General features: G+C 48.1%; 1 pseudogene; it reads left to right on the top strand.

The window, feature by feature from the left end:
* The first annotated feature begins 693 nt into the window (after positions 1-693).
* LOC144120311 (uncharacterized) lies at positions 694-1,702 on the top strand (annotated as a pseudogene).
* The last annotated feature ends 12,074 nt before the right edge of the window (positions 1,703-13,776 follow it).

The following is a 13,776-nucleotide window of genomic DNA, read 5'->3' as shown; positions in this document are numbered from 1 at the left end:
TGACCGCGCTGAAGACATTGTGTATGGGGGAGTGACATTGCCACAAAAGCCAGATGAGCCTGCTAATCACGCTCTGGTGTTTATGGTTGGAGGTCTCAACCAGCGATGGAAGCAGGTGATAGCTTATCATTTCACTGGAAGCCATGTGGATGGCCGCACGCTCAAGGACATTGTTCTGCAAGTTGTCCAACTCTGCGCCGATATTTCCCTCAGAGTTCGGGTTGTAACGTCCGACATGGGCGCCTCAAATCGAGCGATGTGGCGTGAGCTGGGATTTTCTAGCCACCGAAATTCGAAGACAACCTGCTCAATACCACACCCTTCGCTCAATGATATGGAGTTGTTCTTGAACGCAGACGCTGCTCATGTTTTGAAGAATATTAAAGGTCAGTTGATAACATCTCATGCATTTACATTAAGTGAAGCAACAGCCAGCCAGTGCGATCTTCCCTCACGTGAAGTGAAACTGGATCATGTGCATGCTGTGCTGGAGTTTGACAAGGAAAGGGAGCTAAAGCTCGCACCGAAGCTCTCTGAAGCCCATGTCTCATCTGGACATTTTACGAAAATGAAAGTCGGACTTGCCGTGCAATTTTTCAGAGAAGCTCCCAGTGCAATCCGATACCTCATCAAGGAAAAAGTGCTGGACATAGAGGCAGAAACAACAGCTTGGTTTTTAGAGCTGGTATCAAGATGGTACGCATTAATGTCGTCGCGTCATCCATCTGTTGCCCTAAGTCTGCACGATGTGGCGAAGCATCATAGAGCTCTGGAAACTCTAAACCTGGCTCTAAACACATTTCAAGGGATGAGCATGGGCAGCACGTCTCAGTGGAAGCCATCGCAGGCGGGCCTCCTGATCTCCACAACGGTCGTGCTTCGCCTGCAAGACATTCTTTTGAACTCGGAGGGCTACAGCTTCTTACTCACCAGCAGGCTGCTACAAGATTGCCTTGAGAATCTTTTCTCTGTGGTTCGTCTCAGGAAGCCTGTCCCAGACGCCTATGATATGAAATGCGCACTGAAACTTGTGTGCATAAGCCAATTTTTGCACACGCCGTCTACCACCAGCTACAGTGTTGACGATTCTGAGTACCTGGTTGACCTTCTGTCAAACGGGAAACGTGAACTCGCTGAAGCCGAGGTAAAGGAAATCGATGACTCGGAGGTTCTTTTCATTGAAGCGCTAACATCGACTGAATGCAGCATTCTGTTCCATATTGCCGGATTCCTCGTTAAAGGTATTCTGAAAGCCATAAATAATTGCGAGCAGTGCAAAGCTACTCTGCTCGGTTCTAGTGACGCTGAAAATGCATATCTCACAAGGCTGAAGGAGTACCTCGAAAATGGCGACAACCTGCATTACCCCAGTCCTGAAGTGATGAAAGTGCTGAAGTCGTGCGAGGAGCATTTTAAGGGCATCACAGAATGGGCGGAAAGCCTTCTAACTATGAAATCTCCAGTGCAGGCTGTGATAACATACCTAAGACAAATGGTTCCGTTTAATGTTGAAACATGCCAGGTTCACAACGAAATCATTCAGAAGTTGTTATACTCGACCTACGCTCGAACGAGGCTGCGAATTCACCTGCGACAACTGGAAGAAAAAAAAGTCAATGGACATGCAAGCAAAACGTGTGCTGGCGTCAGCTTGCCGTGAAGAGATTTGTAAATATTGTGTATAAATGTCAAATTCACCATAGTTCGCTTGTCTCCTATTTTTTGACAGTAGCTTTAATAATTTACAACATAAATAAACTGCATTATTACAACTCCTAAGTAAGTGAAATTTATGCACTTACGTTTCTCATTAACTCTTCACACTATATAAGAAAAACTTCCTCAGTCGATGAGACACGCGCATTTTCCCAATATAGGCTCTGTTGATAGATGTTATTTTTTTGCCTTTTCATGAGAGTATTTTTCACAGTCAAGTTTGCGTTCACTTAATGTTTTCGGTGAAGGTATGAAGGCGCCGAAATTATCCCATGCTTTGTTAAAGTGGTTACTTTACATGAAAAAAAGCTGCACGAATTATGCAGCTGCATTGTATATTACAGCTACAGTGCAAACTCCTGTACCACAGCATTGTTTCTTTTTTTTTACCTGCACAAATTAACAAACAAAAACAAGCGATGCCAAGGATCAAACGACTACGAATGTCCAAGGGCCTACAGATTGCGTCCATTTGATTCTGAGGGGGTAAAATGTTTCATTAATAAGCCTTATCATTCTCAGCATTTAATATTGACTAATACGTTGCGGCGAACGAGATAAACTCTGTTTTTGCGAGTCAGCGCACTGAGTCCCAGACAATTTACAAAACTCCGTAAGTCAGCTTTTCTGCATAAAAAAAAAACACCTTTACGATTGCGACGCGAACTGTCCGAGGTAGAAGAGTTGGGTGCAGCGCAAACGACTTTTATTCCTTTATGTTATGGTGTGCACGGCCAGGCGAGCACCTTGGCACAGCTGCGTTTCAAATTTCCTTCAAGAATGCAGCCCGGGGAGGGTGCATTGTAACCGCAGCAATGGCTTGGGAGAGCGGCCCCTAATCTCTTTATTGTGAAAGCAACACAGGGCAGAAGCCTGTAGGAAAGGGTTCGGCAACAATAGATGTCCCCAGCGATGCACCCTATTTCTGCCTCCAAAACCTGTTTCGCCGCGATGGTGAAGGGGCCTTCGCTGCGCAGAGAAGCTTACCTCCAGTGTTCTGAAACGAGTGGGCTCAAATATGGCGGACACTGCAGCAGACGACGCGGTTGTCCCCACCCTGCACGGAGCGGCGGAGAGGGCGCGCGCATCGAGGCACCCTAAGCCGCGACGCTCGCCAGCGCCATCTCTCGCTCGCAGCAAGCAAGCCATGGTTCACGTGAGGTGAGCTCGCGCTGTGACTGGCACGTTTTTTTGTGGGGCGGGGCTCCGTCACCGCCGCTCGACGGAAATGTAGAGCACTGCCTCCAATTATATGGACATGTAGACGGCTTCCTAGACGTCACACTATACGTCTTGTTAGACGTCTAGAGTATTGGAACGCAGCCACAGTCTCCCAGCCATTAATAATAATAATTGGTTTTTGTAGCAAGGAAAATGGCGCAGTATCTGTCTCATATATCGTTGGAAACCTGAACCGCGCCGTAAGGAAAGGGATAAGGGAGGGAGTGAAAGAAGGAAGAGAGAGGTGCTGTAGTGGAGGGCTCCGGAATAACTTCGACCACCTGGGGATCTTTAACGTGCACTGACATCGCACAGCACACGGGCGCCTTAGCGTTTTTCCTCCATAAAAACGCAGCCGCCGCGGTCGGGTTCGAACGCGGGAACTCCGGATCAGTAGTCGAGCGCCCTAACCACTGAGCCACCGCGGCGGGTTCTCCCAGCCATTGAAACCGAAATTGAGGGTTAGGGTAGGGTGGCTAGACTGGGGAGGTGTGAAGATCGCTGCGCTTTCCCTCGGCCGCGCGTGAACCCTCTGCGCACCGATGCCGCCAGGGGGAATGCGGCGCTGCAGCTAGCGGCGCGGTAAGCTCAGCCGCGTCGGCCTTGCACACGTCATTGCAGTTTTAGTCGTTCGTTTCGTCGCCTGTATTGCAGCGTTTTTTTATGCGAGGGCGAGATGCTTTCAACATCAAAAGTGGCCGCGGAAAAAGTGGAAGTGGCTGTAGACCATCACAGCTATGCTGAGCGACACAGCGATACGCGGCTGATATATTACATTGCAGGCTATGTGGCTAAGAAGGGTGTTTTGACAACTCGTTGTGAAGCCTGCAGAAGCTCCAGGGACTCCGGAACAGGAGGGGGGGGGGGGGGGGGGGTTGCCCCCCAGCATTTCTCCAGAGGGGGCAGCGCCCCCCCCTCCTCCAAGTCTCCAACTTCTTGCACTCAGATCAGATTTCTGAAAAACACTTCAATTTCAGGACGTTATAAATGTAAATCAGAGTGAGGCTGAGCTCGTTCGCTTCATATCCAGCCTTAAAACGTTTAATATCAGTAACCTAAATCAATCATGTCCCAGAAGAAATGGTTAATTGACTGAACTCTGTTCATGAGCATGATTATACTAGCATTGAAAAAGTATGAACAAACTTTTTTAATGCAGTCGATCACTCCTCATCTGTACATTTTTGTATATATGTACGTAAAGTTGCCCATTTCAATTCAGGTTTTATATGCATTACAAATATACTTTTTAACAGCGAAATATAGTAATATTAACAAAAACGAAATAAAATAATTAAACATTTAAATAAAAGATGGAATAAACAGACAAACAACTAAAAAATACGAAGACCTGCCCACCACTCTAAGAAAACAACTTCCGGAATCCCAGCAGAACAGCATGTCTCTGTGAAAAAGGCAACATAACCAAAAAAACTTCCAGCTGAGGCAACTAACGAGTTGGACCTTGGGGGCCTTTTACATTCGTCAGTCTCATTTTACGATCTTGTCAACGTCCTGGAAGACAAACTTGCGTTCATCCGAACGCTCTTGCATGCCGAAGCTGCGGCAGAGATTTTACAGTCAATTGGTGATGTGACAAAAATTGGTTGTTCTGAGCATTCTGTTGCACTGACAGCATCAGGTGTACGTTTTTATTGCCTCAGAAGGATTCAGTTCTTGCTTAAGGGTATGAGGATAGTGAGAAGAAACGGAAAACCCTGTCACCTTGTGTGTTGTAGATCAAATTCTGCAAAAGTCCCCCCCCCCTCCCCAGGTGAAAATTTGTTAATAGGATTCTGCTTTCTAATGGTTTCATCTGGTCCCAGAAGGAAGCCGTTATAGATCGTTTGCTGCTGGTTGAAATGGTCCCTGTAGGGCACCCAATGGTGTTTTGCTTGGATCTACTGGTCTCAGAAGGAAGCCTTCTAGTTTTGAGCTGGGGTCTGCTGGTCCCAGAAGGGAGCCAATTCTGGTTTGCTGCGTGTTGAAGTGGGGCCTTAAGCTGTAAATAAACGATTTCATGGCCAGATGTGTTGCTTCACTGTCTAGAATCGTCGGAGATTGCTTACAGCTTACATGAGCGTCAAGATGGCACACATGCTACAGGCTCGCAAGCGGCGACAAAAACTGGTTTGTGTGTTGGGGCGGCGCTCGGCTACTGATCCGGAGTTCCCGGGTTCGAACCCAATCGCGGCGGCTGCGTTTTTATGGAGGCAAAACGCTAAGGCGCCCGCGTGCTGTGCGATGTCAGTGCACGTTAAAGATCCCCAGGTGGTTGAAATTATTGCGGAGCCCTCCACTACGGCACCTCTTTCTTCCTTTCTTCTTTCACTCCCTCCTTTATCCCTTCCCTTAAGGCGCGGTTCGGGTGTACAACGATATATGAGACATACTGCGCCATATCCTTTCCGCAAAAACCAATTATTATTATTATTATTATTATTATTATTATTATTATTATTATTATTATTATTATTATTATTATTATTATTATTATTATTATTATTATTATTATTATTATTATTATTATTATTATTATTATTATTATTATTATTATTATTATTGGGGCTCTTTCAGCCTATGCGACTGCTGTTGCGATCGGTCCTACGGCACGCGTTACAACGTGCTCTTCTCGCCGTAGTGGCTGCGTTTCGATAGCGGCGCAACGCACAGAGTCAGTGCACGTTAAAGAAACCCAGGTGGTTGAAATCATTCCAAAACCTTCCACTACGGCGTCGCTCACATCCTGGGCATCGTCTCGAAATGAGCACGCACAATACGCGCTTCAGTCCAGCTGCCCAATGCAAACTGCGCTTGTGAAGCAGCATATTTCACGGGAATAAGGATGCGAGTTGACGAAACATTATTTTATGGTAGAGATTCATTCTTTGACACTCGCAGAAAACTCGCGGTAAGCGAAACGGGCTCATTTTCGCCTCAGTGGTAAAAATTTACCCTACGCGATGCGCTCATTTCGGCTGCGCGCCTTACCGCGCCTCTGCCGTCAGCGGGCCATGCTTCCCCGGCCGGTTTACACACCTGCCCACTCTAGCCATCTTAGTTAGGGTGCAGCGATGCCCGCTCGCCTCCGCTTTCAGGGTGAGGACACTGCCCGCGACGGCAACATGTTGGGTCACACTCTCCCGTTCGGCTGCATAGAGCGCAATGCGGCGGCGGGCCGTTCGGAAGACAAAACTGCCACTACCGCGTGAAAATCCGCTAACCTGGGGTTCTGACAAAAAAGGGTGGTACCAGAGATGTTTCAAACCGTGAATCTGAGTTAGTTAAGCTAAAATGTGTCATGTTTCGCAGCTCATCTGCTGAGAAATTCGACGCCTTGCGAACATTCGTTACATTCTCACAGCGGTTCCAACATTTCCAGCGCTATCTGTACACCCGTGTACTCTACATCTCGATTGCTTTACCGACAGTCAGAATTGCTTAATTAGAGCTGGAGTTTCATAATCGCCAAACACTGCCACTCGGGCAGTTCTAATGAGAATATCAAGCTTTCCTGTCAACGACAGTTTCGAGGATGTTTGGGCATTAACTTGCTCCTCTGTTGCTATTGCGACAAAGCAGTGGCAGTATATAAGAGATAAATATATGAAAGCATAACAACTTTCAGAAGATTTTGACATACACTGCTCACCTCGTGTTTGGGTGCAGTTGAAACAGACCAGTGAACTGTGTAGGAGTCTCACTGTTTTATGGTAGCACAAAATTGACTCACATTATTTTATAATTTGTCTTGCTTTCAAGAAATGTGTGAAACGGTCACCTTTATTGAATCTGCTACTGCGTGGTTTTCTTTCATAGTCTACAATTAGCTTGTGCATGTGTATGATTCACTTTGCTGAAGAGCGTGATAGCCATAACCACTGCTTATTCGCCGTTTAATTTTGACTTCAGTTTTGGGAAGGTTCAAGGCAATGCCAGCTCGTAATGACCAGCCTGTCCCCTTCAACAAAGCCAAATTAAAAGATATATTTTGTGTGTCGCTACTCCATGCCTCCGCACTTTCCGCCATCGGAATACGGCGGACATCAAATACACTGATCATAGGAGTCGGTGTTGCTGAGTGAAACACAGCACATAAATATCAGAACAGCAAAGAACAATCCATTTATTTACAATATACATGATATTGAATGTACACATTCCGCACTGCGTTTATAAACAAAAGGCAACTTGTATTCACTGAAGGCCTGCGCCTGCTACTGTTTTGCTTCCATAGAATCGATCAGGAAGCTAGGTGTGTTCAGCCATCGTGCGAAAATGCGAAGCCTAAGGGACACAAAACGGTCAACAAGTTTCTGGAAAATTTCTGAGTGCTGTGTGCACGAAACTTGTGGGAGGGCCACACTACTGATAATCATTTGTCTTACTGTCTTCATTGGCTTTTTGACACGACTAATATCCCTTGTTTCAGAAAAAAATTTAAATGTCCTTTCGCACTGCTCAACAATTTTCAGAACTTCTTGCCTTGCGTAAGTTAAATTTTTCCCACCTTGTACAAACTCTTTCAGCTGAACGAGTTTGTGCTGTTCTCCGGGCTCTTCCGCGGCCAGCATGCGCATGCAGCCCAATCAGTGTTCCACAGTAGACCAAATTGGCCTAACTAAGAATCCTGCTAAATGAGAAAGTATGTCGCCCTCGATATAAGACACTGTGTGCAGATCGACCAATGACTTCCTTATTTTCGTCAGATTCGCACTGCCTCGCAAGCTGTATTTCTGGAGAGAGAAAATCAACTAGATAATCACTGTCGTCAATTTCGTAGCCAGATTTTTTTGGAACCTTTAGAAACTGGATTACTGACACAATTTTAAAGGCATTTTTTTAGATCATATGAGCTTTGCACAGGCGCCCGCATTCGGATTACAGAAAATAAATTCTCCAAGCAGTCTTGGACAAGCCTGCCAGTCAGGACAAATTTTTACCCGCAGTCTTTCAGGGGGTAAAAGTGTAATTCAGCACAACATCTGTCGACATGACTACGCCTGTCTGGCAGGGCTCCCAGATTTTTCGCACGCCAATGCTGAGTTCCGAGACAACTTCTGACGCAAGGTTCAAAATTGAAACTGCTCGCTCATACTTTTTTTCAGTCATGCTTAAGGCAACCAACGGATGGCGAGCTGTCATTATCGTGTACCACTTGCATAAAAGTTCAAAAACCAAGCAGTGGTTTCAGCTTCCGATGGTAACGCTCCTTGATCTACAAGGTACCTAATTCTTGCAGGTGCTTCTCTGTATAGCTTCACAGCGAATCCGACCTTCGTTTTTGTGAACTGACCATCTGAAAAATAAATTTCACCGAGGTTTGAAGCAACCTTGAGCTGTTCGTCGTGCTGATGCTCAAATTCTCAACATGCCCTATCAAAATTTCAGTGCTCGGCAAATTAAATCTTGACAGAATCTTTTCACTAAGATGCATGACATCCTTCCTCACAAGATGTCCTCTAATATTCCTAAGTACATGAGCAGGGTCGGGCAGAAAGTGAAGCTCTCTTGCATCACAAGGGTGGAGAACACTGCACACAGTCACTGAGTTACGTGAGCTCGACAGACTTAAAGGCCTCCACATGGTTCGGTTGGAGGCACCCATGTCACAGGTAACACAGAGTACGCGATGAGAGATCTCCGAGCAGAGTCGCATGAGGCGAAACACAAAATCTCTCAACGTGTCACCAGAAACGTAAGCACCTGTAAAATGATAAGCTACCACTTGCTTCCAATGGCTGTTCATGCCTCCAACCATGAACACAAGAGCATGATTAGCTGGTTGATCAGACTCCGACAGAGTCGTCGTTCCAAGAAAAACATCAGAACTTCGATCTAGCTCTCGCCCTTTTCTGATCTCCATTTCGTCCAGGAACAATATGCAGTCTTTTTCAATATCGGCCATCATAGATACCTTGGTCTTCATTATTTCAAATTTTTAGTGAGCACGCCTGGGTGGAATGGAAGATCTTCTGCAGAGTGTTCTCCTTTACGGCAGCAGATTGCTTTGCTCCAGCAGAACATCGTATCCTGTAGAGCCACAAGCAAACTTCAGCTGCAAAGCCTTCTTTACTGTCGCTGGACTCCATGAACAGCCCTTTCTGTTGTGCTTCTGCAGGGCGAATTTTTTATCTTCGTTCAGGAAGCTGAGATTTGAGGTCAAAGTAGACATAGCTCTTTCTGAAGGCGTTTTGTAGTTATAATTTTTCTTTCCAGCTTTTTTTTAAGTCAGGCAGCATCGTTCCCTCAAAATCGAGTTCTTATTCTGAAGGTCCTGTACTTGTTTCACGAGCTCAGTTGCGGACATAACATCTGCTGCTCGTGCTCCACTCTCCCTTGCATCTTGATGCTATTCGCTCACATCACTGTCGGCGCTCTCAGAACAGCATTCTTCTGCGGCTGATGAGCTCTGGTCACTATCACTGACAATGGTAGCTGGGAACGTTCGTTGACGAGGCGGCTTTCTGTATTTAGGTCGAGCTGAAAATGTTAAAAAAAACACGCAAACTACATTGAGGACACGAAGCACTGAACTTGTCTTGAATTTCGCATATGGTTTTAAATGGTTCCCTTCATCGGATTTCGAACGACATGCATAAGCTAGCAAACACAGACCCGTTATCACGACTCGACATGCTTAATTCCGCCATCTGAACTGCAGGAAATATTGGGCAGATCAGCGAGAAAATGACACTATTATTTCTTCCGACTTTTCTATGCCATCAGCATTTCGTAATAGAATCCTCTCGCAGTACATAAAGACACTGCTTGGAGAGTATTTAAATAGCATCAGCATAAGTAGGGGTCAGTGACCCGACGTTTCTGAGTCGAAATGTTTTCTTTCGAGAAAGTATATATTTCCTTACGCGTGAATTCAAAAATCGTCGGCACAGCTGTGGATTTAAGCAGGCGCCGTCCATCCTGCCGATTGGCTTCATTTTGGTCTTGGTCAAAATGAAGCTGAAATAAAGTAATGCATGGTAATACGAGGAACTGAGGCCTTTCATTAGTCAGATGTAAGGCTCGTGGCGTCATCAGCTCGACAAAAAGCAGTGATACCCAGGAGCAGTTGCGATAAATATATTCTTAGGGTATCGCGGCAAAACGCATGCAATAGTAAATTCATAAACAGTACGTTCACTATTAACACAGATATATGCACCACCTTGACATGCTCGCAAATATATTGTTACGAGCAATTCGAAGGATAACCTCCGGAGACGAGACGTAAAACTGTGGCGGTCCCTAAGTGGTCCGAGCGCGCGAGCGGGAGAGAAACAACTTCTTTCTCCACGGATGCAGGCGCTTTTTTTTTCTTCTTCCACAGTGGCACGTATCACTGCCCCCTCTTCTGCAGCATCGCCACGATGCGGCAAGAGGTAAATATCAGCAAAATACAGCTGCAGTGAACCGCTGTTCAGTCAGGGAGTCTGCCGTGGTAAGGCTTCATGCGAACAATGTGCACGACTTCAGTACGGTGCGACCGCCGCGATGAGCAAGCCGCTTGGGCGGGAGTAACTGCATACGTCACATCACTGATGCGGCGCACTACTTCGTAAGGGCCGAAGTATCTGCGCAGCAACTTTTCAGAAAGGCCGCGGCGACGAACAGGTGTCCACACCCACACCAAGTCGCCAGGCGTGTAACTGACGAAGCGGCGTCTGAAGTTGTACCTAGCGGCGTCAGTGTCCTGTTGGCGGTTAATTCGCAGGCGTGCCAATTGCCGCACTTCCTCAGCACGCTGAACGAAGGTGTCTGCGTCGAGGTCAGCGTCAGAGTCGCAATAGGGGTCAACGGGCTACATAGCATCCAATGGAATGGTCACTTGCCGACCGAAGACAAGCTGAAATGGGGACAGTCGGGTTGTCTCACGCAGGGCGGTGTTGTAGGCAAACGTTACGTATGGAAGAATGGTATCCCAAGTTCGATGCTCGACGTCAACATACATAGAAAGCATGTCGGCTAGAGTGCAGTTGAGTCGCTCTACCAATCCGTTTGTCTGTGGGTGATAGGCCGTAGCACGTCGATGGCTGGTGTACGTCAGAGTCATCGCGGACTCGGTTAAGCGGGCAGTGAAAGCAGTTCCCCGGTAAGTAACAACAACGGCGGGGGCTCCATGACGCACGACAATGTTGTGTACGAAGAACTGCGCCACTTCAGCAGCAGTGCCTTTGACAAGAGACGTGGACTCAGCGTACCGTGTGAGGTAGTCGGTGGCAACGACGATCCAACGCTTTCCATGTGAAGACTTCGGAAAAGGGCCAAGGAGGAACGTGCCCACTTCGTGAAAAGGGGTCTTCTGTGGTTCGACGGGGTGAAGAAATCCGGCTGGTTTCAACGGAGGAGACTTACGACGTTGGCAGTCGCGGCATGTTTTTACGTAGGCCCGCACTGATGGGAGTAACCTAGGCCAATAATACTTCTGCTTAATGCGCGCGAGTGTACGACTTACTCCGAGATGGCCGGCGGAGGGTGCATCATGACAGGCACTCAAAATCTCTGGCCGAAGCTGTGATGGTACGACAAGCAGGAACGCTTCTCTGTTGCTGGAAAAGTTGCGCTTGTAGAGAACACCAGATTGTAAAATGAAGGTGTGGAGCCCGCGACGAAAAACATGCGGGATGCGAGCGTCGACTCCTTCGAGGTAATCGATGAGCGGCGCGAACTCCGAGTCCGCCCGCTGAAGCTGTGCCATTTGGGTGGTACTAATAGCGCCCAGGAAAGGAAAATCATCGGCGGGTTCCTCGGGACCGATTGTGATAGGCGCACGCGACAAACAATCCGCATCCTGATGCTTACGGCCCGACTTGTACACGACTGTTAAGTCGTATTCGTGCAAGCGTAAGCTCCATCTAGCCAAGCGTCCTGAGGGGTCTTTGAGGCTCGCCAGCCAGCATAAGGAGTGGTGGTCGCTTACCACACGGAAGGGTCGCCCGTAGAGGTACGGCCGGAACTTGCTGATGGTCCATATCACTGCAAGGCACTCTTTCTCCGTCGTAGAATAATTGGTCTCGGCGCGCGTAAGTATTCGGCTGGCATAACTGATGACCCGTTCTGCACCGTCTTGCCACTGGATCAGTATCGCACCATGGCCGACATTGCTGGCATCAGTGTGGATGTCCGTGGCAGCGTGTTCATCGAAATGGGCGTGTATCGGAGTACGTTGTAGACGGTTGCGAAGCTCGACAAATGCAGCCTCTTGGTCGCTTCCCCACACGAAGGGCGTGTCGTCTCGAGTCAGTGAGTTTAACGGTTCGGCGATTCTCGAGAAATCTTGAACAAAGCGCCGATAATACGAGCACAGACCCAAAAACCGGCGAACGGCCTTCTTGTCACTTGGGCGTGGAAAACCTGAGACGGCAGCGGTCTTGTCAGGGTCCGGGCGAACACCTTGTGCGCTGACAACGTGACCAAGAAAGCGAAGTCCTTCAAAGCCAAAATTGCATTTCTCGGCTTTGATGGTGAGTTGTGCGGATTTGAGTGCTTTAGCACAATGCGCAACCGCTCCAAGTGTTGGTCAAACGTGGTCGAAAATATAACGACATCGTCCAGGTACACCGGGCAGGACTGCCACTTCAAGCCGGAGAGAACGGTGTCCATCATGCGTTGGAACGTGGCCGGTGCTGAGCAGAGACCAAATGGGAGCACCTTAAACTCATAGAGGCCGTCGGGCGTCACGAAAGCTGTCTTATCCCGGTCTCTCGTCCACTTCGATCTGCCAGTACCCACTTTTAAGATCTAAGGACGACAAGTATCGGGCGTCCCGCCATCGTTCGAGCACGTCGCCTATCCTGGGCAGTGGGTAAACGCCCTTTTTGGTCACGTTATTAAGTTTTCGATAGTCAACAACGAAACTCAGAGTGTTGTCCTTTTTTTACAATAACCACAGGCGATGCCCATGGGCTGGTGGACGGCTGAATGACATCGTCCACAAGCATTTCAGCAACTTGATTTGGAATGGCTTCTCGCTCCATCGGCGAAACATGGTAGGGGCGCTGGCAGACGGGTCGCGTAGTCGCATCAGTGATGATACGGTGCTTAGCGAGTGGAGTGCGGCCGACCTTCGAACACGTAGCGAAACAGTCCGCAAAGTCTGCCAAGAGGTCCGAAAGAAGATCCTTCTGATCAGGTGGCTAGGACGGATTTATTTTGACTGACTGAAGAGCGTGGTGTGGGCCAGAATTCTCTGGAGTGGATCCTCCCACGGTGCACAAACCTGGGACCTCAGCAACGTCGTGAAGGAAGACAATAGCCGTGCCTCTGACGAGGTGCTGATATTCGTTGGAAAAGTTGGTCAGGAGGACGTTGGTACGGCTGTCGCGTAGTTGGACGAGACCTCGGGCAACAACAAGGCCCCGCTCAAGCAGCAGTGGAGTATGGCCATCTGTCAGGCCCTCGTAGTCGTGAAATAGGTCGTTCTGTACGAGCACCAGGACACTGCACCGCGGCGGCACCGTGACGTCATTCTGGGCAATGCGCAGAGCGTTGCTGCAAGGATATCGGGAGTCAAAGCGGGCCACGGCCTGTTTGGTCGAGAACGTGACACGTGCGTCCGTAAAGTCAATCACAGCAGCGTTAGCCTGCAGAAAGTCGATCCCCAGAATCAAGTCTCTGGAACACTCAGAGAGCACGACAAATTTACCAACGTACGTGAAACCACAAATTCCAACTCTAACCGCGCAATTGCCAACAGGGGAAATTAAGTGGCCACCAGCGGTGCGCGTGGGGGTCCCCGACCACGGTGTAAGAACCTTTTTAAGGTCTCCAGCAAAGGCACGGTTCATAACGGAATAATCAGCACCGCTATCGAGCAGCGCGATAACCTCAGTTCCATCG

Source organism: Amblyomma americanum, chromosome 1 (assembly GCF_052857255.1).
Source record: "Amblyomma americanum isolate KBUSLIRL-KWMA chromosome 1, ASM5285725v1, whole genome shotgun sequence".
In the NCBI taxonomy this organism is placed as follows: Eukaryota; Metazoa; Arthropoda; class Arachnida; order Ixodida; family Ixodidae; genus Amblyomma; species Amblyomma americanum.
Note: the sequence above shows the minus strand (reverse complement) of the source record. Positions and strands in the feature narration are given on the sequence as shown.